The sequence below is a fragment of the Mirounga angustirostris genome, unplaced genomic scaffold (genome assembly GCF_029215605.1).
Source record: "Mirounga angustirostris isolate CCGP_5_RB_7025 unplaced genomic scaffold, mMirAng1.0.hap1 SCAF_1, whole genome shotgun sequence".
NCBI lineage: Eukaryota > Metazoa > Chordata > Mammalia > Carnivora > Phocidae > Mirounga > Mirounga angustirostris.
Genome location: NW_026991709.1, coordinates 123933743 through 123961617, shown reverse-complemented (window position 1 = coordinate 123961617; position 27875 = coordinate 123933743). Strand labels below are relative to the sequence as shown.

Genomic DNA, 27875 nt, shown 5'->3' with positions numbered 1-27875 from the left:
GAGAGGTCATTAAGGACTTAGAAATCATAGCAAGGGCACACTTATCCTTTCCATTTTGTGGATCATAGGCACAGCCCTTATTTTACAGTCTTGGGGGTGGAGCCCTATAACTGCTGCTATGACTACTGATGAACACAGTGCTCCTATTAGTGTCAAGCCTTCCCTCAAGCACTGTGGCTCAGGTGTCAGCATTTGTCTTCCTTCAACATGATGTCTTGTTATTCTGGCAGTTGGGTTAGAAGCCTTCCCCATGGTAGGGCCTGCTCAGTGAGCTGAGGAGGCTCATTTGGTGTGCTGGTGGCAGTATTGGGAACCATGAATTAAAGGCAGTTAAGAGTTATATACGATAGAGTGTTGATTCTACTGTGAGATGCTTCAGACTCTAAAGAAAAGGGCAAACAGATCACATCCAGTGATAGTCTCCCTAGGTAGCAAGTTCAGAGGCTTCATCTGGCTCATTGTTTCTCAGCCTATCTACAAACCTGCAGGCCTTCTCACCAGTTATTGTTATTAAAGGCTGGAATGGTGTTTGTTTTGATTTGCTGTTTTAAAAGACAGTGCATTATTTCTAATGAATTTTTAACCAACAAGTATTATATATTCTCCTTGCTTTGGCCCTTTTCCTAGATGAGCTAATTCCCTAGATGACAAACAAGTAGATAAATAATGTAATTTCAGATAGTGGTAATAGTGCTATGAAGAAAAATAATGTCCCATAATAATGAACACTTGGGTTGTTTCCGATTTTTCCCTCTTTTAAACATTACTGTGATGAACATCCTTGTACTTATGCAAATGTATGATGTTTGTATTGCATAGATTCTGAAAGATGGAATTGCTGGATCATATGATCATATAACCAAAATTTTAATAGGTACTGTGAATTGGTTCACAAGGTGTCTATACTAATTTTATCTATAATATTAAAAGCAGTAATGTGTTCCAGTTTTTCAATAAATAAAATATTTCCATTTTTTACTTATACTAGTAATATTGAATACATTCTCTTTGTAAAAAAATTAACATAAGGCTAAAAATCCTCATGCCTTCTACCAATTTACAAACTTTCGCCTCTTTTAAAAGTTTTAAAAACTCATGTCTTGGGGCACCTGGGTGGCTCAGTTGGTTAAGCGACTGCCTTCGGCTCAGGTCATGATCCTGGAGTCCCAGGATCGAGTCCCGCATCGGGCTCCCTGCTCGGCAGGGAGTCTGCTTCTCCCTCTGACCCTCCCCTCCTCTCATGTGCTCTCTGTCTCTCTCATTCTCTCTGTCTCAAATAAATAAATAAAATCTTTAAAAAAAAAAAAAAAACTCATGTCTTCTTTAAAACAAACACCTCACGTTTCCTTGTTTTTGCTTTTATTTCCCTGTGACTAATTATCTTTTCTTGAGTTTTTGACCATTTGTATTTCTTTTTCTGTTTTTTTGGATTGCACAACAAAGAATGCTAATTACCTATGATCCATTCTTCCTTCATCTTTAGTAATGGGAACCCCAGCTTTTAGCCAGGGCCATTGCTGCCCATCTGGAAGACAACTTTCCCTGGACTCCTTAGAGCTAAGTATAACCATGTGAGTTTCAGCTGATGATACATGAGCAGAAGTGTTTGGTATAACTTTCCGAAATCTCCTTAAAGGGAGAAGGCACTCTCTTCTTCATTCCTTACCCATCTTATATTGGAACACAGATACAATGACTAGAGCTCTAATAGCCATCCTAGTAAATGAGGACTGTCATTGCAGCTCAGTGAGCCAGAAAACCTGGGTCTCTGAGTGGTTGGTGGAGCTGCTGCACCAGCCCTCAACTTCTTTTGCCTGAGCAAGAAATTTAACGTCTATCTTGTTTAAGCACTCTTCTTTTTGGTTTTTCTGTTATATGTGGCATAACAAATATTTATTTATAGGAGTTCTTTGTGCCCTAGATGCTCATCTTTATTATAAAAATGGTACATGTTCCTCCAGTCTAAGTCCTCTCCCTTTGTTTGTAATAGTCTGTAATTTTGATCTCAAATTTACCTTTCTTTGCCTTTATGGCTTTTCATTTTACTGACTTTTTTTTTTTTTACTAACTTTTAAATCAACATTTTTTCCTGCCCTGAAAGTCTAAACATAGACTCTTACATTTTCTTCTACTTTTATACAAAATTTAGGTCTCTAATTCATCTGGAGTTTATTTTTATGTATAGTGTAAGGGAGGAATCTTGTTTAATTGGCCATTCATTTGGAATAATCTTTATAACAAGTGGCATGTCAGATTATCAGTTAATAAATTGCCATATATGCATAGATTGGTTTTAGAACTCTGTTTAGTTTCATTGGTCTTTGGTTCTTTGCCAATAATATACTTTTAATTAGTATAGCTTTATAATGTGATTTTTGGTGAGGCAAGGTCTTCTTTCTTTTTTGGAAATTAAATGTTAAATAGCTATAGCACAATATTTGGAAAATGTGTAAGGTGAAGAGTATAACAATACAATGAACATTTGTTACCCACTGCTCAGTTTAAGGGAAACATTATTTTTTTGTTTTTGTCCCCCCCCACACCCCCCCACGCAGAGTTGTCTTGACTCTTGCACATTTTCTCTTCTGTGTGAAATTTTAGAGTTAGCTTATAAATTGATCTTAGAATTAATTCATATCATCAAAGACAGTAATAATTATAATATTAATAAATAATACTAATTAATAAAGGCAGTATTAAGAACTGCTTTTGGAAATGAATTAATTATTTAAATGCTTTTCCCATTTAAAAACAGCAATTTGAGTGATGTGATGTGAACAGTGGTTAGGAGATACTAGTTGAATGTGATTATGATCTCCAGTAGTTATCAGTTTAGCATCTGTTTTGGTGGCTTGTGACCATTACAGTGTTTTTATTTTTTTATTGAGATTTAATTGACATATAACACCATATTAATTTCAGGTGTACAACATAATGACTTATATACGTATATATTGTGAAATCATCACCACAGTGTCTAGTTAACATCCATTATCATATAGTTACAGTTTTTTTCTTGAGATAAGAACTTCTAAGATTCAGTGTCATCACCTTTCAGATATACAGTGTTATTAACAGTAGTCACCATGGTGTACATTACATCCCCAGGACTTACTTATTTTATGACTAGAAGTTTGTACCTTTTAACTACTTTCACTCATTTTTCCCCACTCCCTGCCCTCCACCTCTGTCAACCACCAGTCTGTTCTCCCCATCTATGAGTTTGGGTTTTTGCTTTTTGTGAGGTTTTTTTTAGATCTCACATAAGTGAGATCACACAGTATTTGTCTTTGTCTAACTTACTGCATTCAGCATAATGCCCTCAAGGACCATCCATATTGTTGCAGATGGCAAGATTTCCTTCTTTTTATGGTTGAATAATACTTCATTGTGTGTGTGTGTACGTGTGTACACACTACATTTTCTCTATTCATTTATCCATTGATGGACACACATACATAGGTTGTTTCCATGTCTTGGCTATTGTAAATAATGCTGCAGTGAACATGGGGATATAGATATCTTTTTGAGTTAGTGTTTTCGTTTCCTTCAGATAAATACCCAGAAGTGGAATTGCTAGGTCATATGGTAGTTATATTTGTAAATTTTTGAAGAACCTCCATAGTTTTTTCACAATGGCTGCACCAATTTACTTTCCCACCAACAGTGCACAAGTGTTCCCTTGTCTCCACATCCTCACCTACACTTGTTATTTCTTGTCTTTTTATAATAGCCGCTCTAACAGGTGTGAAGTGATAACTCATTGTGATTTTGACTTACATTCTCCTGATGATTAGTGATGTTTAGCACCTTTTCATGTACTTGTTGGCCATCTGCACGTTGTCTTTGGGAAAATGTCTATTCAGATCTTCTGCCCATTTTTTAATTGATTAGCGTTTTTTGCTATTGAGCTGTAGGAGTTCTTTATATATTTTGGATGTTAGCCCATTATCAGATATATAATTTGCATATATTTTCTAGGTTTCCCTTTCATTTTGTTGATGGTTTCCTTTGCTGTACAATAAAAGTTTTTAGTTTGATGTAGTCCCACTTGCTTATTTTTGCTTTTATTGCCTTAGCTTTTGGTGTCAAATCTAAAAAATCCTCACCAAAACCAATGTCAGAGAGCTTGTTGCCTGTGTTTTCTTCTAGGAGTTTTATGGTTTCAGGTTTTACATTCAATCTTCAATCCATTTTGAGTTGATTTTTGTGTGTGGTATAAGATATTGATACAGTTACTCTTGTGCATGTGGCTTGTTCAGTTTTCCCAGCACCATTTATTGAAGAGACTGTCCTTTCCCCCACTGTTTATTCTTGACTCTTATTCTTTGCCTTAATTAATTGGCCATATATGGGTTTATTTCTGGGCTGTGTTCCATTAATTTATATATCTGTTTTTATTCTAATACTACACTGTTTTGATTACTGTAGCTTTATAATATAGTTTGAAATCAGGGAGTAATGCCTCCTGATTTGTTCTTGTTGCTCAAGATTGCTTTGGCTATTTACAGTCTTTTGTGGTTCCATACAAATTTTGGAATTGTTTTTCTATTTCTATGAAAAACACCATTGGAATTTTGATAGGGATTGCATTGCATCTGTAGATTGCTTTTGGTAGTTATTGACGTTTTGACAATATTAAGTCTTCCAGTATATGAGCAGAGAATATCTTTACATTTATTTGTGTCTTCAATTTCTTTTATTGGTGTCTTACAGTTTACAGTCTACAGGTCTTTCACCTCCTTAGTTAAATTAATTCCTAGGTATTTTATTCTTTTTTGATGCAGTTGTAAATGGATTGTTTTCTTAATTTCTCTTTCTCATAGCTTATTATTAGTGTATAAAAACACAACTGAGTTTTGTATATTGATTTTTGTATCCTGCAACTTTACTGAGTTCATTTATTCTAACAGTTTTTCAGTGGAGTTTTTAGAGTTTTCTATATATGTGATATATCATCTGTGAATAGAGACAGTTTTACCTCTTCCTTTCTGATTTGGATGGCTTTTATAAAATTTCTTATTCCAGGGGCACCTGGGTGGCTCAGTAATTAAGTGTCTGTCTTCAGTTCAGGTCATGATCGTGGGGACCTGGGATAGAGCCCCGCATTGGGCTCCTTGCTCAGGGGGGAGTCTGCTTCTCCCTCTTCCTGTGCTCCTCCATCTCACTTGTGCTCTCTCTCACTATCTCTCTCTCTCTTTCAAATAAATAAATAAAATCTTTAAAAAAAAAATTATTTTTCTTGCCTAATTGCCTTAAGACTTTTAATGCTATGCTGAATAAAAGTGGTAAGAGTGCTCATGCTTGTCTTGTTCCTGTTCTTGTTGAGTATGATGTTAGCTGTGGGCTTATACATGGGCTTTCTTTTGTTAAGGTACATTCTCTCTACACCCACTTTGTTGAGAGTTTTTATCATGAATGGATGTTTTATTTTGTCAAATGCTTTTCATGCATCTACTGAGATGATTATAAGATTTTTGTCCTTCATTTTGTTAATATGGTGTATTACATTGATTGATTTATGGATGTTGAACCATCCTTGCATCCTTGGAAAAGATCCCACTTAATCATGGTATATGATCCTCTTGTTGTATTGTTGAATTTGGTTTGCTAATATTTTGTTGAGGATTTTTGCATCTATGTTTATCAGGGATATTGGCCTATAATTTTCTTGTAATGTCCTTGGCTAGATTTGGTATCCAGATAATGATAGTCCTGTAAAATGAATTTGGAAGCATTTTCTCCTCTTCTATTTTTTTTGGAAGATTTTGCAGAGGACCATTATGCTTTTAATTGTTGTTCTTAGTCGCAAGTTTAGTTTGTACTCATAATTGGCTATTGCTTAAAAGTGGAACATGTGTGAAACACATGTCAAAACATCATAAATTAGTGAGGAGCATGAAAAATAATTCTGAAGAACTATTTCAAGATGTCCCTTATGGAATACATAAGCTGTATTCATCTGATCAAAATTTTTATAAAACATCAAGATGTCTCTAATACTAAACAAACTACATGATTAAAGGAAGCTGGGTACAGGGAATAAGGGAATTTTCTGTTTTATCTTTGCAGTTCTTCTGGAAATTATAACTATTTCAAAATAAAAGTTTTTTTGAAAAAAATTATTATAGTCCCCTTCTCCTCTCCTGATGCTCCTCCCCCCACCTCCCTCCGCCCCCCGCTCATGTTCTCTCTTGCTCTCTCAAATAAATAAAAAAAATTATTATAAATTTAGAAACGTTAGCCTGGCATACCTTATGTTTAAAGTTATACCTGTATTCATACATGCATATAATTGGTGTTTGCTATTTCCTTTTCTTAAGGTACTCTAGAGAAAGTAATTCCAGATTGGTTCAGTAAATATAAATAGCAAGGTAAAGATATGCTGTTGAATCTCATGAAATATATAGAAGGGGCCTCATCAAATTAAGATAGATTGTCAGTTGAAAGACTCCATGTGGTATTAAATAGGGAAGAGGTTTGCTTTAAAATTTTTCAACTTACTATATGATGGTATTGTAGACAGCTGGATGTTTATTTTATTATGATCATCCTCAGGTATTTAAAATTCTAAAAAGGAAAAATTTAAACACTTGAAAATATGACAAAGAAAAAATATGGAGTTATTCTATCCAATTTGGCTTTTCATTTATTGGTAATAAAGATCTACAGCGTGCTGTTTGCTGAGAACTTCTCTCAAAGAGTAGCATGAAACCATTTCTCCTACCTTGACATTTAGAAACTAAACTCCAACTTATGGAAGAATCCCAAGTATCAGGTTTAAAAAATCAGTTTGTTTATTTTGGATGCTATAATGCAAATTAAATTTCAGCCTAGATTTCAACATACATTTGGTGCTAAGTCCCCATCTTTTAATTTAATACATTTGGTTGGTTGGAAATCCATCTTTTAACTTCTTGATAATTTCGTTGGACAACATATGATTTTCTTTACATGATAAAACAGTTCCTCAGTAAGTAGAAATCAAAATTTGTCCTTAGATATTGTCAGTACAAAGACTTTGCTATGTGAACTTTATAACAAATCTTTAATAATATATTGATCTAGGGCACCTGGGTGGCTCAGTTGGTTAAGCGACTGCCTTCGGCTCAGGTCATGATCCTGGAGTCCTGGGATCGAGTCCCACATCGGGCTCCCTGCTCGGCGGGGAGTCTGCATCTCCTTCTGACCCTCCCCCCTCTCATGTGCTCTCTCTCTCATTCTCTCTCTCTCAAATAAATAAATAAAATATTTTTAAAAATAAATAAATAATATATTGATCTAAGAATATTTTTACTTAAATTTGCTTTATCATATGTCATACAAACTTTTTAAATGATTTTTAAAAATTACTAAGGATGGTAGCAGTATTACTTTTTGTTCATTAGTCAAAAAAGCACTGATCTGCACTGTAGACCTGATTACTGAAATTATGCTGATTGATGTCAGATTGGGCCTAGGTTCAGAATGTTCAGCCTGGAAAAGGGTGTAGAGGGACAGGATGTATCATATGATGAGGCCCTTTAACTGAAGGGCATAGCATTGCTGCTCACTTTCAAGAGGGTAATAATTTCCCCCTTTCAATCCATGTTGTTGCTTTGGTCTTAAGAGTGGGCAGATGGGCATGTGTATTGCTCAGCTGCCTTCCTTCATTATAATCAAAGATTAGAATGTTCAAAAGATTCTGAGCACCTAAAAACCATGGTAAGTGTTCATTTACATATGATGGAGGTTTTTTTGACTACAGATTTAATGAAGAGAGTAACCAAAAGTTATGGAAGGAAATAAAGCATTATGAAAACAAGAGCTGAAAGAAAAATAGAGAATGAAGATGTATGAATAGAATCAGTGAAGATGTATGTTTGCATGTCAGAGAAATTGGTTTTAAGGAATAAATATCCAAGTAAAAGGTTGTTTATAGCAAAAATACACAGGGAATGTATCAGTTCACTCCAATTTTATTAAGTACAGCCAGGCATCATGGAAATGAAACATGCACGTCTCTCTTTCTCTCTGTATTATGTCTGCTCTACTTAACACCAGCTTCTCCTGCCATGTTGCTTATCATGGATGCCCCAGAACAGTGGCCTTAGTCATCAAATCTGTAGGACCTTTAAGACCTAGAGCTCTTAGCTAATGACAGTGTTTCCGTGCTTCAGTTACAAATCCCCAGGAGAGAAAATGTAATTGGCCTGCCTTAAGTCAGTGTCCCAGCTCAATTTAACCAGGAATGGAAAGTGTATGATGCATAGAGTTGCCCCATTGAGCCTGTAGACAAGGTAGGTCTCTAAGAAGTAGGGACATCTCTTATTCAGTTATATAAGAGAAAAGACTTGTTTTAAAAGGAATTAATTGGTTCCCTGAGCTCGGGGGGGGGGGGGGGGAGGGAAGTGTAAAATATCTATCCCTCCAAGAAAAGAATGGCAGCAGTATAATAGGAAGGGAAGATTAGGCCAGTCTACAACATGAACTGCCCATTCTGTAGCCCTAGGCAGCTTTGTTACCCCAGTAATCTTTGCAGATGATTCCTACCCAACAGGAATGGGAACCCTAGGAGATGAGATGCAGTAAATGACTAACTTGAGGAATATAACCAAGCATCTCCATAATACCTGTACTATAATGACTGTCAAGATACACCTTGGGCCAAAGCCCATTACCTGGCTACAGTCATGATAGAAGTCTATTTTGGTGGATGACAAACAAAACTGGGGATCCCTTTTAATTTCCATTCATATCACCTAGCTTGTTAACCACTGATAATCAAATGTCCTAGTCCCATATAGTGGGAATTGGTTTGTCTTGACCCCTTCATGCATAGCACAGGAGAGAGTAGCAAGGGCATTCATAGGAGAAGCACCACCAGGGGTAGGTGTACTGAGTGACAGTGCTACCAGCAGAAATTCTTAATGGTCTCCAGGTATCAGTATGAATGTGTCGCTTTTCCAGGGCCTGGTTGACAAAATGTTCTGAGATACTTGAGTAAGCAAATACCAATGCAGGAACGCATTCTCCAGGGATTTGGGTGTAGGTTAGCTATAAGTCTGGAGATCATGGTGATCCAGGGCCCTCCTTACTGGTGAGCCAGAGATCTATTTGATGTGTAGACTTTTTAAAAGAACTTGCCTAGCTCTAGTACAAGCATAATTGAGCCTCTTGTTTGCTGTCTTTCTGAGTGTGTGTGTTGGGAGGGAGTGCTGGGTCATGCACTTCTGGTGGATTGTTTTTTGTACTTTGCCTCTCAGTACGAGGGCATTTGTGATGGAGGCCAGGAGTGCTGGTCTTAGGTTCAAGGCATATGCTAAACCTTTTCATCAGGTAAAATGCAAGATTAAACTGAGCAGTTATCAGAAATGTCCAAGAGGGCTACTTCATCCTAGATAGGATGAATTGAATCAGTCCCTCCTTAAACTGGTTATAAAAGGTGACTTTTTTCCTAGTCCAGTCTTGGCCAAGGAAACAGAAATGGTAACATATTAGCAAATTGCCTCCCCCCTTCTTCCTTCTCTTCCTCATTAAGTGCTTTCTCTATGCCGGGCACTGTTCTGGTGTTGAGAGACAATGGCGAACAAGGCAACAAGGTCCTTGCTTTTGTGGAGTGTTCATTCTATTGCAAGGATAATATAGTATATGTAAACAGTAACAGTTTCAGGTAATGACAGGTGCTATACAAACAGTAAACTGGATAATGGAGTAGAAAGGAATGAGATGAGCTTGGTCAAAGGCGAGGAACAGGCTGTTGGAGGAACTGAAAAAAGGCCAGGCAGTACAAGGTGAAGTTGAGGAAATGGTAGGCAGATTCTGGAGCTATTTTAGGCTGTGGTCGAGGAGTTCAGATTTTGTTCAAAGTGGAGCATTTTAAACAGAAGAGCAATTCACCCTGATTTTTATGATTCTTGTGCTGTTTGGAGAATGATTGGAGTATGGAAAGGCAAGAGTGGAAGCAGAGACCAAGCAAAGGTCATGACAGTAGTTGCAGGTGAGAGATAATCATTTGGACCAGGTTCTAGCAGTGAGAAAGTCAAAATTGAGAGAGATTGGAGATTGGGTTGACAGGCCTTACTGAATGAGTTTATATTCCAGATATGGCCTACATTTATGGCAGATAGCCATTCCACTTTTATGGACTTCTAAACACCTACCAAGATACCTGTACAATGCCCCAATAATGTATTCTGGTTGTGTATATACTGGGCTATTGGGTTGTCTATACAATAAGTAATTAATAGCAACCCTTGCTTGGCCTCATCTGCAGGATACAGGGATCCCTCAGTACTAAATGCAGAATGTCAGCTGAGTAAAGAATTTTGGGAATGTCTCAGGGGTCTTATCATACTCCTTAGGGTACCTGAGGCCAAATGACAAGTTGATGAGGTAGGCTTGGTGGCTTCCCTGACCCTAGACTTGGACTTGTCAGCTCAGTCTGTCATACCAGATGTATGACCAGCAAATAAAAAGCAAGTTGTGAATAACCTCACTTGCTCTATTACAGCAGATAGCTCTCTGTTTATCCTCAGCCCTCCTCTCAAATTTCTAACTCTCTGCTCAACCTCCATACCTGCTGTTGGACTGTTGGTTTGGACTCCTATTATGTCTCTCTTTGGCTTCTTGCAGTTGAACCTTGCTTTCAGCTTTACTTTCCCATCTGAACTCAGTATCCTCTTCCCCAGCTGCCCCCATCCCCGCCCCAACACTCCATTGAATGAAAAATTTTCTGCTGAAATCGTAGCCATAGAACCCCACTAGAGGTGGTGATTCAGACTTGTGCCTCAAGGGTTTTTTTTATTTAGGTACTACTCTTGAGCCCATAGGACTACAACCTTTTGCCTGAAACTGACTTGTAGGCAGACAGTGATTTATGAGCTCTTTCAGAGGGCAAGCTCAGAGATTCATTGGATCAGTGCAAAAATAAATTAATGATTTTATTTGTGATAAGACCACACCTAAGATATGTCAAGGTTGATTATTTAGAGGGTATCAGTGGAGCCAAGAAATAAGATCCCAAGGTGTATCCAGGACAAAAACTAAGAAATGGGGAAACAGTGGGTTCTGGTGAGGGACACATGTGCGACCCAAAGGAACGCACATAAAAACTGAAAGTTGTCAGCTCAAAAGAATCTGTGTATCCTTTTTACCTGGAGATATTTCCATTGGGGTTTTGCCCTGTTCCTCTGCCCCAGCTGAATTTGGGGGCACTCCACAGCATCTGGCAGTTCATAAAAAAAATATATTGTTGAATCCTCTTTTATGCTGTATACTGGCTACATGTGGCGGAGATGAGGATGAGTAAATTGCAGTGGCTTTCTGACTCATCTCTGCTTCATCCCTGATTTATCACACTGCCACCCAAATCCTATCATCTCCTTCCTGAGAAACTATAGCAGTGCTATAAATGCCTAATAAATACTTTATGAATAAATGGAAATTATTTCCACGTTTCTTCTATTCAGAGAATCTTTGCACTGTGTCTTTGTATTTATGTGTTTTCTCCAAATCTATTTCACTCTTCTGTTTTTAAGTTAAATTTTTTTTTCTTGCCCTTATATTTGCAGCTCTTCCACATTTAGAATCTTCTGCATTTTCCATATCCCTCCTGTTGATTTAATCTCACAGGTCACTTGTTCTGAAAAAAAAAATTATGCTTTATTTGTGGCACTATGGCATGTCTTGTATATAGTTCTATTTCTGGATATGATGCCTTTTGTGAATATGCTTTTAATTATGTCTCAATCAGTTTTATTGTTATTGTTGAACAAGCTCGCTGTCTTAATTATGCTTATAAAGTTTGGTAGTATACTTACAGTAATATACTTATAGTCTGGTAATATACTTATAGTCTGAAGTTCAGATAGGTAGCATTAATTTTATTCATTGGTTTTATGAGTCTGACTTTAAATTTTACTCCATTAACTTTATCTGTTATGATTTTCTTTTATATGCCTATTTTATGTGTCACAATTTCATCACTCGCTAATAAATTTATTTGGTTTTCAAGCTTCCTAAAAACAATTTATCAGGGCTAAAAAAAAAAACCTTGTTTTTTCTATTCAGGTTACTACAGTAACTTCGGTGTTCTGTATCCTTCCTTCCTTCCTTCCTTCCTTCCTTCCTTCCTTCCTTCCTTCCTTCCTTCCTTCCTTCTGTTCTTCCTTTCTTCTTCTTAATGCCTACTAAGATTTCGAGATAATACTTTGCCTAGAAATCGGGAAATCTGGGATTATGGCAGGGACTCAGGTACTGACCAGCCCAGCTCCTTCAGTCTTGATATGGATACGGTATGGGACAGAGGGGTTTTAATGTTGAAGAAACCTGGGCCCAGATCCGTTTTTTTTAACTTCTCTTAGCCTCAGTTTCTTCATCTGTGGAATGGAGGTAACATTAACCTCAATGTTGGCATAAGAATTAAATTAGATAATGCATTTAAGTGCTCAGCACAATACCTTGCCTAGAAATACTTTAAAAATGATAATGTAATAATATTAATCTTCCCTTTAACCCAGTATAAGAAGGGTCAGTCACCATAGCAGCATGCCTCTGCCTCTACCCCTGCCCTTCACACATTCCTCTCCCTCTCATCTAAGGAATACAAGCCCACGATAAGAGGCCAAAAAAAGGAAGCATACCTAGTTCTTCCTTTCTTGTGTTCCTTGTTACCTGTTGTTAATGGTAGCATGAATTGCTACAGAGGTAGTCTTGTGCCTGATGTATGACCATTCCCTCGACTCTGTCAGTGGGGGCCTGCAGAGTGGTGGTCTTACTCTGAACTCAGAGTAAATTTTTGGTAAAAGATACTCCTTCAGGTATATGGTTATTAAAATATACTTTTAGATGTTCTAAAGGCTTAAGGTATGACCATGGGAAAAAGTGGCTGAATCAGGGTGGAAAACAATATCAACAAAATTATCATTGTGGAGAAAAGGTCAAGAAACTAAGAGGCCGGGATAGCAGATGGATTATCTATTTGATGTAGAAATCAATTAGAATATAACAGAAATAGTATTGGAGTGACAGTGAGCCAAAAGGCTAAACTCATCAAGGAATAAAAGGGAGACTTAAATACCACAATAAGAAAGGATAGTGGGTGGTAGAGCCTAATGATACATGACTCAAAGCAGGGGATTTGGGGAGAGGGTGGAGGGATAATGCACTGGAAGTTGCAATAAGGAAGCAGAAAGGCACTTACCAGGCCTCATGTCTGAAGGGTATGGAAGAGAAAAAGAGAGGGCTACAGGGAAATCAGCTTCCTCAGGGGAAAGCCCAGAGCCCAGTTTCAGTTTGAATAAGAAGGAAAAGGAAGGCTTTCAAGAAGAGGTCCGGGATAGGAGGTTTTTGCTGCTATCCACCTATGAGTCCCATAGGGCTCAGTGGAAAGGTTAGGATTCCAGGAGATAGGGTAGAGGCTTAGATTCCATCATCAGTTGTTATCATATGTCCCTTGCATACATCCTTAATTCCTTTGCCTTTCTCTCACTTCAGCAAGCCTTGCCTGGCTAAACTATAGTACTGATTAAATCCAGGTCTTTGCCTAGTCCATTCCTGTAAAACCATGCTGCTGAGCTTGCATTCAGTTAATAACCATTCAAGTGGACCCATAATGTTGCTTGGCAATCATACTAGATTTCCACAGTCATTTTCTATTTCATCTCCTCCTAAATGACTGTTGCATGTCTTCAGTCTCTTCATGTCTTCACCATCCCCTCCCCATTTGTCACTTTCAACTGATGACCTTGCTTTCTATTTCAGAAAAGAAACAGGAAAAAAAGAGCTTTCACAGGCTTTTAGCACTCCAGCTGTCCACTATCTGCAGCGGTATTCATATACTCTTTCTTTCTCATTGCTGTGAAAGAATCAGCCTAAGTGCTTCATAATTCTTTCTTTCATATCAGTTTTCCCCTCTTCTTAATCACTGTCTTATACATGAGAAAATATGCTTTTATTTTTCCCCTCTTCAAAATAATCCTTGTCGGGTGCCTGGATGGCTCAGTGGGTTAAGCGTCTGCCTCCGGCTCAGGTCATGATCCCAGGGTCCTGGGATCGAGTCCCACATCGGGCTCCCTGCTCAGTGGGGAGTCTGCTTCTCCCTCTGTCCCTCACCCCACTTGTGCTCTCTCACTCTCTCTCTCTCTCTCAAATAAATAAATCTTAAAAAAAAAAACATAAAATAATCTTCATGGACACCACTTTCTCCTATGTCTATTTTCATTTAAACTTCACGGCAAAACTTGAAAGAGTTGTCTGTACTTCGTTGCTAGTTTTTCTCTTTGCATTTCTTTTTTATACCCAAGCCAAACAGATTTCTGCCCCCACAATTCCATCAAAACTGCTCTTACCAGTTACTCATGATGTCCACATCTGTCGTTTCTCAGTTATTGACTTAACACTCAGGAGCAGAATTGATCATGCTCTTCTTGAAACACCCTCTTCACTTGGCTTCTGATATCATATCACTGACTGTCAAGATAGTCAGTGCCTCACCTGCAATGTATGCAGAAACATGGGAGACCCATGGACCCTCCCTCTCTGGCCACTTCTTTTCAGTCTTCTCTGCTGATTCCTCGTAACTTCCCCAAACTCTAGGTCTATACTATCCAGTACTGTAGCCATTAGCTACGTGTACTTATTTAAATTAGTGGCTACCTGTTGAATGGCACAGATATATAGATATTTCATCATCACAGAAAGTTCCATTATATACTCCTGCTCTGCATGTTTGAATACCCCAGGGCTCAGGCTTTGGATGTTTTTTTCTATATCCCTATATAAAATATAGAATTGTATAGAATCTTACAGAATATGATTTATTATAAAATAAATATTTCTATATATTTCTTTCTCTTTTCTTTCTGTATTCTCTCCCTTGATCATCTCCTCTAGGCTCAAGGCTTTAAATATGACTCAAAATTTGCATCAGCCCCAATCTCTCCCCTAAAGTTTACACTTGATTCTCCAACAACATTCTGCATATCTTTAGGTTAGTGTCTAACAGGCATCTCAAAAATAATATCCCAAACTGAACTGACCGTACCACCACCACTGTCTCTCCTACCAACAAATCTATTCTTCCTGCAGTCTTCCCAGTCTCAGTTAATGTCAGTCTTCTAGTTGTTCAAGCAAAAACAAAGACAAAACAACAACAGTTTTTAAAATCAACTCATAAACTCATCTTGACCTCCCTCTTTTCCACAAAACCCACACATCTGTTCCACTGACTCTTGTTTCAGATTATATCCAGAATCTATTTCTCACTCTTCCCCTGCTACCACCTGGCCCAAACCAGCATTGTGTTTTGCCTGGATTTTTCCAGGAATATTTGCCTCCTTTTTGGTGTCCCTGCTTTCTCTCCTATCCACGGTAGTCTATTCTTATCAGAGTAACCAACTAGAATGATCTTGTTAAAAAGTAAGTCAGATCATGTCATTTTTCTGCTCAGAGTTCTTCAGTAGCTCTCCATCTCACCTAGCAAAAGTCAGTCTTAGTCACAGTGGCATTCTTACTGTGCACTCTGAGGTGCTCCCACCTCAGAGCCTACTTTGCAGTTGGTGTTTCTTCCAGCTCCTTTTCCCCCAGCTCATCTCCACACGTTTCCTCTCATGATACTGATTTATTGAAGAGACCAGGCCAACTGTCTTTAAAATGATCCATATCTTGAATTTCTCATTTCCTCATGGGAGTAACATATTTCTCTACTGCCTGTATTTCCTGGACATTAGATCTAAAAGGTTAGTTAAAGCTAAATATTTCTGGCAAGAAAACCCTGTGATACTTTGATCTTCACATTCATCATATTGAGAGAGGTACATACTATTTTTTTGTCCCACAGTTAGTGATGCTATGTTTAATGAGGGTGTTAAGGTGATGACTTTCACATCCCTCCATTATCAGTTTACATTTTTACATTTGTGATTAATACATAATCCGAAGGGTGAATATTATGTTTCTTTTTAAAAAAATATTTATTTATTTTAGGGAGAGTGCAAGAGGGAGGGAGAAGGAGAGAGAAACCCAAGCAGACTCCACACTGAGCGGGGAGCCCAACGCAGAGCTCCATCTCACGACCTGAGCTGAGACCAAGAGTTGGACACCTAACCAACTGTGGCAACCAGGTGCCCCGAATGTTATGTTTCTTTAATCCTGTGATGTTAAGTGAATTTTTTAGCTGTGGAACTCTTTTTTTTTTCCCAAATAAAATATTTTTTGGAGATCCAATATATAAAACAGATGAAAGCAGAGCTATTCTGGTTGCAGTGGGAAATGCCTAGTATTGGCAGCTTTTGAGGGAACTCTGACAAGTATAGTTTGCAACTTACAGAGCCTGCCTGAACACGAGAAAATGGAGGTCCAGAGAGGATACATGACGTCTTAAGGCCCCAGCATCTCACAAGAAAGGCTCAGTGCACTGTCTATTAGAGCACAATTTGGAGGGCTCTGTCACCTCCTTGGAAAGCTGTGGTTATAGATGACCGCTAGACCAGCAATTGGTTTTTCCCTGGCAGTCCCTCTGCTGTTTTAAGTTGTCTGAGTGCTTTCTTTGACATTTTATCTGTTCTGCAGATGTGAAGATTTGAAATTACTTCATTTTTAGTGTGTGTTGGGTTGCAGTCTCTTTTTTTTGTTGTTGTTCCCCTTTTGGAAATTTTTCATCCACAAAGAATTCCAGATTCAGACATTATTCATCTTATGTCTGGACCACTAAAATCTCATGAGCTCCCATATGTCTTATCTCTTTCCACCTTTGGAATATTCAAAATGCTGCTACAGCTAAAGTCTATTTTATCATTTGCTTGCTTCCTTTCTGTACCTTACTTATCATACATCCTAACTGCCTTAATAGAGAATTGAATAAGTAAATTTGGTATATCCAGACAATGTATATAAGATGTATGATGTAGCTTTTTGTTTTTATAAAAAGATGTTTCCCTATATTAAGTGGAAAAAACAGGTAATAAACTATAATTCTCACTTTTGTTTCTGAAAAACAAAAAAATTCACAAAAATCCTCGTGTCTGTTTACTTGTATATGTATGTCTAAAGCCAAAAAAGGACATTTACAAAAATGTTCACATTAATACTCCCTCTAGGTGTGATCCTTTTTTTCCCCCTCTTTGTGTTAATCATGTGCACCCTCTCTCTCTTTTTGCAGCAGGTATGTTTTATTTCTATAGTCATTACTTTTATAAAGATTAAAACTGTTGTTAAAAAAGTAAGCAACAACTTTGATCTGTCAAATCCAAATTGCATTGAAGGCAATTTAGGCCCCTCCCCAGCTTTCTTCCAGCCATTCCATCCTTTGGGATTTTTTCCTATTCTCTTATCATCCCATTCAAGCAAAGTTTCCCCCAACCCATGCTTCCATTTATTTTACCCCATGTTCCTGGTCATCTTCTAGAATTGCCCACTTGGCTCTGAAGCGCCTCTCTGCTAACTTGTACCAAAATAAACTTGTCAGGGAAAGAAAGGGAGATGTAAAAATTATGTTCTAAAAGAAACTATCACTAGAATGTGATCTTCATCAGGGCCCAGGAGTGCCTCAATAAATACCCCTTGAATAAATTGATCTATTCTTTTTGTCTCATTTCTTTTATCCCATAAGTTCCTACAAGACAAGAGCTTTGTTTGTTTTCTGTAATGCCCTGAACATTTGGGGTACTTAATATGCATTAATGATTAAAGTCTCTTAAGATCCATAATTTACTTAAGAAAAATGAATTTAATATCTCATCAACTTTGACTAGAAATTTGTGCTTGGACAGGGATGTAGAAAAGCATAGGATTTAAAGATAAAAAACTTATGTTCAGATCCTGCTTATAGATTTGTGATCATGGGTTAGTCATTTAAGCTTCTGAGCTGCCTTCCATTTATAGCCTCACTGATTTCTCTTCCAGACTCTGCAGAGGCCTTCTCCCTGATCTACCTGACTTTGGTCTTGCTTCTCCAAGTCTGTCCTCCCCAGTGCTTTACCAAGTGATAGGCCTACAATGTAAATCTGACCTTGTCCCTTCATTCCCTCAACCTCTCAAGGGCTCTCTGTTGCCGCTACATCCCTTCAGCTGTGGTGCCTCAAAGGCTGTCTTCAAACTTGACCCCGAAATAATACCAAACTCTTGGTAGCTCCTCAGACATCTCATGCCACTTCCCGCGCCTTGCTCCCTTTTGTCTGCAAGGCATTTTTCCCTTTCTTCCTGTAGCCAACTACTGCTCTGCTCTAGGACTGTGCCTGGCAATCTTCCTCTCTGGGATGTATTTCTTGATAAAAGGTTAGGTATCTTCTTTCTCTGCCTACTCGTGTTATAAGCTGTTTGAGGCAAAATCACTGAATTCTTAGTTCCCCCATCTTGAAGAATACCTCGCTCTCAAATTGTATTGAATTTATATTCTTCTAAAGTGTCAAATGATTTTTATGTGTAGGATGTGATCTGAATTTTATATGACCTCCTCCAAAATAAGAAGACTTAGAAAAGGAAAATAGTTGAATTAAAGGAACTTAAAATACTACCAACAGAGAGAACTGTTGTTGATGTTTTAGAATATATAATAGAGAATTTTTAAAAATTATAAAGAGGTTAAAACTTTAGCCTATAAATTTTCCTTTCAGAGCCACTACTCAGGGAAATCGGTAGCTTTGAAAATTACATGCATTAAAAATTAGTAGCTAGTTCACTGTGCTTCTTCCTGCATCAAATAATACAAAATGGCTTTTGTAAAATATAGCTCTTTCCTAATTCAAAACAGGAAAAAAATTTGGTTTTCCTCATGTTTTCTAGACCCCGGGGCCAGCTTTTGTCCTGTTTTTCTAGAAGAGAAGGTCAAATACCAGTGAAGGAAGCAACTTGACCAACTTACTGAGCTGGTCAGTACAAAGCAAAGCTGGGATGGGGAGCTCCTGACTGCCCACCTGGTGCTTTTCCCCTCAGCCACATTTCCTTTCCTCCACTGGAGTAAAAATAAAGGTAGATTTTTAAGCTCTTTCTAATTCCCATGTGCTCAAATTAGGTCTGCTGCTGAGATGTTCTTATCTTACTTTTAGTCTAATTATTAAGACATTAGCCCTAAACCTAAAGCATTAATTTGTTCTTTCATATTCACATATACGGTTTCTTTGAGCATCAGAAATATCTTCCCTTCTAAGAAATTTCTTAATTTATTTTCTCACCTGTTTTTGAAGTGAACACAACAAATAAAATATTCCAGGTCTCCTTTTTTATCCTACAAGTAAAGTAGTTCAATGGTATATGTTTTTTATGCCTCTAAATTGTTCTCTTGGGATCAGTTTCCATACTGAGTCATCCACCAAAGATTGCCTGGGTTTTCCAGACAAACTGATAGTTTTATTATTTCTAAATGACTCATTACTTCTGAATCATCACACCTTGTGTACTCTGTTAAATAAATTTTTAGGCATTTTTCTATAATTTTTCCTCTTCTGTGTCTTCACATGTCCCATCTAAGTGACATGGATATTTAGCCAATTTTCTTTTGTGTCTGTGATTTCTGTTGATCATTTTCTTCTTGAATCCTTTCAGCAGTTAAGATAAGCTGTGGAAGTTCTGTACCTCATACTCTCTGCTGCAGATGTTTCCTGAAACAGAACACATAAATAGCAACATAAAAAATATGTGTAACACCATTCTCTGTTTTCCATCGTTACATGTATGTTGTTTAAAGTTTTAACTTCCCAAATTTCTCCATGAAATTAGGGAGAAACACCTGTAAAAGAAAAGTATAACTCTTGGGGCGCCTGGATGGCTCAGTCGTTAAGCGTCTGCCTTCAGCTCAGGTCATGATCCCAGGGTCCTGGGATCGAGCCCCGCATCGGGCTCCCTGCTCCACAGGAAGCCTGCTTCTCCCTCTCCCACTCCCCCTGCTTGTGTTCCCTCTCTCGCTGTGTCTCTCTCTGTCAAATAAATAAATAAAATCTAAAAAAAAAAAAAAAAGTATAACTCTGTTCGTTGGTACACAAAGTCTTTGGAATTCAGCCTGTTGAAAGAATGAAATATTTTTCTCCCTTGACTTCTGTGTTTTCTGGGCTGGTTTTCTTCCTGACCTTTGAAAATTCATTCTCTGTCTCCTTCTTTGCATCCTTCTCCTCCCTACCCCATACATGGCAGCCTTCCTCAGAGTTTTGCCCTTGACTCTTTTCTTACCGTGTGCATGATCAGTCTTGAGCACAAACCACAAAATCTGGTGCTTATTCCCAAATCTTTATTTCAACTCCTATCTTTTCCCTGCCAAGTATATCCATCTGCATGGGAAATACCTTCTGGATACTCCACCGAAAGAACCCATGCCTGAAGCTGCATTTATCTCCCCTATGCCCTTGCTCCCTGGCCATAGCACACAATAATCACCCTAGCCTTATCTTCACATCTCTAGAACCTGTTTTTAATTTTGTTAAATTAAAAAAATTTGTTATCAAATATTGCATATTAATTCTCATTTTAAAGTGTCAGTGCTTGAGACTTCTAAAAAATACCAGTTTCCACTCCCAAGTTGGCCTGCTCCTCGGAGATGTGAATTTTTTCTTAACTATTTCTTTCATTATTTGCCTCAATATTTATAAATGCATATATTGCAAATTCATCATTCATTTATTTTAAACATTATGTCTCACCTTCCTAATATAAATTTCAGTTCTTTCACCCCCTTTTCACCACATTAACAAAATGAAGGGTAAAAATTATGTGATCATCTCAATAAATGCAGAATAAGTATATGACCAAATTAAACGACCATGTGAGATTTTTTAAAACTCTTAACAAACTAATAATGGAAGAGAACTTTTCAATCTAGTAGAGTATCAAAAAACCTGCAGCTTAATCATACTTAATGGTGAAAGATAGAATACTTTTCCCTAAGATTGTGTATAAGGCAAGGATTTCTGAACCAACCACTTCTATTCAATATTGTTCTGGAGATCCTAGCTAGTGTAGTAGGCAGTAAGGCAGTAAATATTGGAAAGGAAAAACTAAAACAATCTCTATTCTCAGACAGCATGATTGTTTATGTAGAAAATCCCAAGGAATTTACCCAAAAAATACCATAATAAGTGGATTTAATGGAGTGGCAAGTGACAAGATCAGTATATATAAATCAACAAACAAATGGAAAATGAAATTAAAGCAACAGTATCATTTGCATTAGCATCAAAAAACATGAATTACTTGGGAATAAATTTAATGAAAGGCCCATAAACGTTGCTGAAGGAAATTAAAAAGCATCTAAATAGACGGAGAGCTGTATTATGTTCATGGGTTACATGGATTAGAGACTTGATATTGTTGTCAACAAATGGAGATTTATTAATTCTTTTAATTTTTTATTTAAATTCCATTAATATAAAATGTATTATTAGTTTCAGAGGTAGAGGTCAGTGATTCATCAGTCTTATATAATACCCAGCACTCATTACATCACGTGTCCTCCTTAATGTCCATCACCCAGTTACCCCATCCCTCCACCCTCCTTCCCTCTAGCAACCCTCAGTTTGCTTCCTGTGCTTAAGAGTCTCTTATGGTTTGTCTCCCTTTCTGATTTCGTCTTGTTTTATTTTTTCCTCTCTTCCCCTATGATCCTCACATGAGTGAGATCATATAATAATTGTCTTTCTCTGACTGATTTATTTCACTTAGCATAATGCCCTCTAGTTCCATCCACATCGTTGCAAATGGCAAGATTTCTTTTTTTTGATGGCTGAATAGTACTCCTTTGTATATATATACCACATTTTCTTTATCCATTCATCTGTCGATGGACATCTGGGCTCTTTCCTAAGTTTGGCTATTGTGGACATTGCTGTTAGAAGCATTGGGGGGCAGGTGCCCCTTAGATCACTACATTTGTATCTTTGGGGTAAATCCCTAGTAGTGCAATTGCTGGGTCATAGGGTAGCTCTGTTTTCAACTTTTTGAGGAACCTACATGCTGTTTTCCAGAGTGGCTGCACCAGGTTGCATTCCCACCAACAGTGTAAGAGGGTTCCCTATCTCCGCATCCTCACCAACATCTGTCATTTCCTGACTTGTTAAATTTAGCCATTCTGACTGGTGGGAGGTGCTATCTCCTTGTGGTTTTGATTTGTATTTCCCTGATGCCGAGTGATGTTGAGCATATTTTCATGTGTCTGTTGGCCATTTGGATGTCTTCTTTGGAGCAATGTCTGTTCATGTCTTCTGCCCATTTCTTAACTGGATTATTTGTTCTTTGGGTGTTGAGTTAACAAATAGAGATTTAGATTCAATGAAATTTCAGTCAGAATTCCAGCAGGTTTTCTTTGTGAAGATTGGCTAGTTGATTCCAAAATTGACATGGAAGTACAAAAGACTTAGAATAGCCAAAACAATTCTGAAAAAAAAAAAAAAAGGATTTACATTATTACAGTTGGCCCTAGAATAGCATGGGGATTAGGGGCACCAACCCTCCATGCAGCTGAAAATCTGAGTATAACTTTTGGTTTTCCAAAAACTTTACTAATAGCAAGAACTAATAGAGATCCCTTTTTACTGCAGTATGCAATTTACTGGAGAGAGGAACTACTCTCATGGATATTATTAGTGTCACATGGCGTTTTAAGTGGATGCTTGTAACACTTGAGCTCTCTGCAATAGCAACCGGAGGTGACTACAAAATTATTACAGTAGTACAGTATGTACTATAGTTAATTTTATGAAATTATGATTTAATACTGCATATTTATGTTTATTTTTCTCTTGACTGGGAATAACGCCATGTATGGTTTGTGTTTGTATATGTAAGTTCTGATAAATTTTAATGTTTTATAATTGATTTGTGGATGTTTTATGGTAGTAAATGATAAAGTAGACTAGTACCTACATATTATTTTATGCATTCATGACATACCTAACTTTTTCTTAGTTTTTTCAGTATTTCTAGACTATGTGGTTCATTGGTGAGGGTTTTCAAATTGTCACAAATCATCAACATTTTTTCCACTATATTTTTGAAAAATATCTGCAGGGGCGCCTGGGTGGCTCAGTTGGTTAAGCGTCCGACTCTAAATTTTGGCTCAGGTCAGGATCTCAGGGTTGTGGGATCAAGCCCTGTGTTGAGCTCTGTGCTCAGTGGGGAGTCTGCTGGAGATTCTCTCTCCTTCCCTCTCCCTCAAATGCTCTCTCTCTCTCTCTGAATAAATAAAAGTAAAATCTTTAAAGAAAAAATACCTGCATATTAAGTGGACCCACATAGATCAAACCCATGTTGTTCAAGGGTCAAAGATATTTTAAGACTTATGTAAAATACAATAATTAAGACAGAATGGTATTGGTGTATATAAAGATAAAAGAGTAAGGAATCCAGAAATAAACCTCTATATATGGTTGTTTTTCAACAAAGGCTCCAACATGGGGACAGGATAGTCTTTTGAACAAATGGTGCTGGGTGATCTTCAAATTCAGCCTATTAACTACAGAAGAAAAATCGATTCATTGGATTATTAAAATTTAGGATTATTAAAAATTTTAAAGTAGTAAGATTAAGACCTCCTACTTTTCAAAAGTTACTGCCAAGAAAATGAAAGGAAAGCTAAAGACCATGAGATAATATTTATAGCTAAAATACACAAATGAATTTTTAGAACAATAATCAAAGACAGCCTAAAAGAGTTGAATAAATGCTTCACAAAAGAAGATATGTATCAATTGTTAAAAAGCGTATGAAAAAATTCTCAATATCATTGTCATCAGGGAAATGCAAATTAAACTCACAGTGAGATACCACTTCATACCCACTAAAATGGGTAAAAGTAAAGTAACTGACAAATATCCAAAAGGATATAGAGCCACTACAGCTCTCAGGTGTTGTTGATGAGAATATGAAATGGTAGAACCACTTTGGGAAACAGTTCTACATGTTTTTATAAAATTAAACATACACTTGCCATGACTCAGCAATTCCACTGTTAATTACCCAGAAAAAATGAATATATACCCACAAAGACTTTTACTTGAATGTTCATAGCAGCTTTAATTCATTAACAACCCAAACCAGAAATGACTCAAATATTCATCAGCTGGTGAACAGAGAAAATAAATTTTGATACATTCATTTAGTAAAGTACCTACTAAGCAGTAAAAAGGAATATACAACTAATCCATGCATTAACATGGATGAATATCAAAACCATTGTGCTAAGTGAGAGAAACCAAACTCAAAAGTATATATATATTGTATGATTACATTCATATGAAGATCTACAACAGGCAAAACTATATATACATATATATGTATATATAGTGATAGGAATCAGATCTGTGGTTGTCAAACACTGTAGGTTAGGGGAGTTGATTGGGAAAGGGCACAGGGATAGTTTTAGGGTATCATAAATGTTGTATTTTTTAGGGCAGTGGTTACATGGTTCTTAAATCTCATTGAATTTTATACTTAATATGTACATTTTATTATATGTAAATTACACATCAATAAAGTTGATTTAACTCTTTTTTTCTTAAGATTTATGTATTTGACAGAGAGAGCATGCTCCTGTGCATGCACGTGCACAAGTGGGGTGGGGGGGGAGGGAGAAGCAGACTCCCCACTGAGCAGTGAGCCTGACCCCGGGACTCCATCCCAGGACCTGAGCTGAAATCAAGAGTCATGGTCACTTAACCGACTGAGCCACCCGAGTGCCCAAATAAAATTGACTTAAAATAAAAGTGAGGGGGTGCCTGGATGGCTCAGTAGGTTAAGCGTCTGCCTTCCCCTGGGGTCATGATCCCGGGGTCCTGGGATGGAGCCCCCCTGCAGGTAGTTTGCTTCTCCCTCTCCCTCTGCCCTGCCACACCCCCTGACCTTCCCCCCCACCCCGCCTCGTTCATGCTGGTGCACGCTCTCTCTCATAAATAAATAACATCTTTAAAATAAAATAAAAGTGAGGCTCTAAAAAGCTGAAAGGAAGCTCTCCGTTTGTGGGTAGGATTTGTCAGTTAGTGGGTTTCACTCTAAGGGGATCATGTGGTTAGATGGGATTTCTAATCTCCGGTAAAGGATTCTTTAATCCACATTGGGGAATGGGAGCTAGAGGTTTTTAGTGACCTGGATCTGGGCTGGGGAAAGTATAGTATAGACTTTTACTCAAATTTCAGTCTTTACCACCCTCTCTATCTGCCCCCGAGGTTGGTGCTTTTCTGGTTCTGAGTTTGTGGAGTGTGAGTAGGGAGGGCTATTCCTTTGCAGACTTTCAAACAATCCCCGTATGTTCACTCTTCTATCCTAGCCCATTTACAAACCTAGGCCTTTATTAGGTTATGCAGGCTGAATTGGTTTGCTTGCCATTAGTATGCCTTCCTCCTCTACTCTAGTAAGTCATTTATTTATCATTCCTGCTTCTGCTTTCTATCTTCATATATAGTGATTTGGGGCTACAGGTGTCTCTTAGGTTCTTTGAATATGGAGTTTAAATTCCTATTTTTATTCTTACTGTTTGGAGGATACGTTAAAACTGTAAAACCCATCCTGTACAATTTTTAACTTCAGCAATATCAAGCTCCTTATAATTCTCCAAACACACCCAAGCCCTTTTCATATCTCTGTGCCTTTGTAGAATTCCTTTTTGCTTGTAAGGTGTAGCTTAATCCCTTCTTCACTTGGTAAGGCTCTTATCTTTCAAAATCCAGTTCTCTCCCTCCTAACTTTTCTTGTCTGCTGCTTCTGTACCTTTGTTTCACAACAAATCAACTTCATCGGAAATGGCCATATAGCCCTTTTCTATGGAGGACTACCTGGAACCACTGGAAAATACTTGTTAGACTAATTGTAAACTGCTTAAAGTAGAAGAAATAGTAAGTGCTGAGTGAACTCTGAAATTGTATATGAACCACTTAGGCAGTTTGTAGGGATGAAAGGAGAGACAAAAGGCCTAGGAAGTGGGCAAGCAGTGTATAACAAGACCTGAGGTGGAATAAATGTAAATATGCAGAATAATTAACTGTAATTTCCTGAGAAATCTATTTTGCTCTCTACCTCTGAAACAACAGATGTTTAGACGGAAAAACTGTACTGCATATTTCATCAAGTCAAAGATGGTGAGGGGCGCCTGGGTGTCTCCGTTAGTTAAGCATCTGCCTTTGGCTCAGGTCATGATCCTGGGGTCCTGGGATTGAACCCCACGTCGGGCACTCTGCTCAGCAGGGAGTCTTCTTCTACTTCTCCCTCTGACCCTCCCCCCTGCTTGTGTTCATTCTCTCTCTCTCTCTCACTCTCAAAGGAATTTTTTTAAAAATGGTGAAACACTCATTTCATGTGCCATTAAGACAGTAAAAGTTCGAACTATTATACAATGCTTTTTTATCATTTAGAACTTTTTTTACTTATTGAAGGAGTTCTTTTAGACTTAATTGTTGACAGGTATTTTTAATTCTATATCACTCTTATTCATACACTGTCTTTGGGACTATTCCATAGTCGGATTCCTTTGAAATTCCACTTGCTAAGGTTACCAGTGACCTTCATACTAGCAAACCCAATGGGTAATTTTTGTTTTGCCTTCACCTCTCTGCAGTATCCAACACTAGTGACCTCCATTTTGAGTCTCTCCTTCAGCCTCTTTGAAACTGCTTTCTCCTGGTTTCCATGTTACCTTTTTGGCTCTTCCTTCTTAGGTTCCCTCTAAGAATTCTGTTCCTCTGTTTAACCCAGAAATGCCAGTGAGCCCAGCTATGCCCTCAGCCCAGAGCTCTTCTCACTTTGTGCACTCACCCTGAGTAACCTCAGTGCTGCATCACCAACCCAGCTCTTTCTGCTGACCTCCAGGTGTTTGTATTCACATTTCATCCAGTCATCACCACTTGGATATTCCACAGGAACCTCTTCAAACAACACATTCAGAATAACACTCTCTGTTTTATATGGCCACTTTCCTTAAAACAAAAACAAAAAGTTTGTGTTGGGCGTAGCAACACTAGTCCCCCAAAACCAAAGCCTGAAACCCAGGATTCTTCCCTTTCACTTTCTCCTCCTATTCTGTGAATTCTTCCTCTTTGACTATCTAATCAGTGCCCTCCTCTTTGTTAATTACTGCCACCTACTTGGTTTTGGTTCTTACCACTTCTTGCATGGATTATTACAGTAGTCTCCTAATTGACTTCCATGCCTCCACTCAGCTGCTAGAATGATCTTTCTAAAATATAAATTTCATCCTGTTATTCCCCAGCCTAAAAGGTCTTTGTTTTACCTGTAGTTTTCAGAATTAAGTCCAGGCTCTTAATTTAGCACACAGGCCAGTCTGTGGTCTAGTTCCTGCTGCTCTCCTGGTTTCTTCTCCTCTTGCTTTCTACTCCCCAGTGAAATCAACTGGAACTGCTTGTAGTTCTGAAAGCTGTGCCATGTTAGGCCTCTGAGCCTTCACCCATATGTTCCCCTCTGCCTAGAGTATTCTTCCCTTCTTTTTTTTTTTTTTAAGATTTTATTTATTTATTTGACACAGAGAGAGAGTACAAGCAGGGGGAGCAGCAGAGGGAGAGAGAGAAGCAGGCTCCCCATGGAGCAGGGCCTTGATCTCAGGACCCTGGGATCGTGACCTGAGCCAAAGGCAGACACTTAACCGACTGAGCCACCCAGGCACCCCCTTCCCTTCCTTTTTGTTTAATTTTCATTGGTCCTTCAAAACTAGGTGCGTACATTCCTTACTTTGGGGAAATCTTTCCTGACTCTTCAGTCAAATTTGGATGCTTTCTTTCAAAATAGGCCAACAGCGTGAAGGAAAGGCTTCACAAATGAACACAAAATGTCTGTGAGGTAAATAAAACAATGTTTAGGCACAATTTAAAATAATGCACTTCCTTTTTTTCATCTATCAAATTAGCAAAGATTTAAAGAGTGGTATCATTCAAGGAGAACATGGGGAAATGGATCTGATCCTATCCTGA

At 37.9% G+C, this 27875-nt stretch overlaps 1 protein-coding gene across 6 annotated transcripts in view; it reads left to right on the top strand.

The window, feature by feature from the left end:
* The window catches only part of PPP2R3A (protein phosphatase 2 regulatory subunit B''alpha), a 214520-nt gene that overhangs the window by 17794 nt on the left and 168851 nt on the right, over positions 1–27875 (top strand). For 3 of the 6 annotated variants that reach the window (XM_064587445.1, XM_054504406.2, XM_045903725.3), the window contains one exon: positions 15967–16103. The exons of 2 other annotated variants lie outside the window; for them this stretch is intronic. The gene's annotated coding sequence lies outside the window, so the exon portion shown is untranslated. Of the gene's footprint in view, positions 1–15966; positions 16104–18856; positions 18949–27875 lie in introns of those variants that run through there. One more of the 6 variants, XM_045903726.3, reaches the window with a different exon arrangement.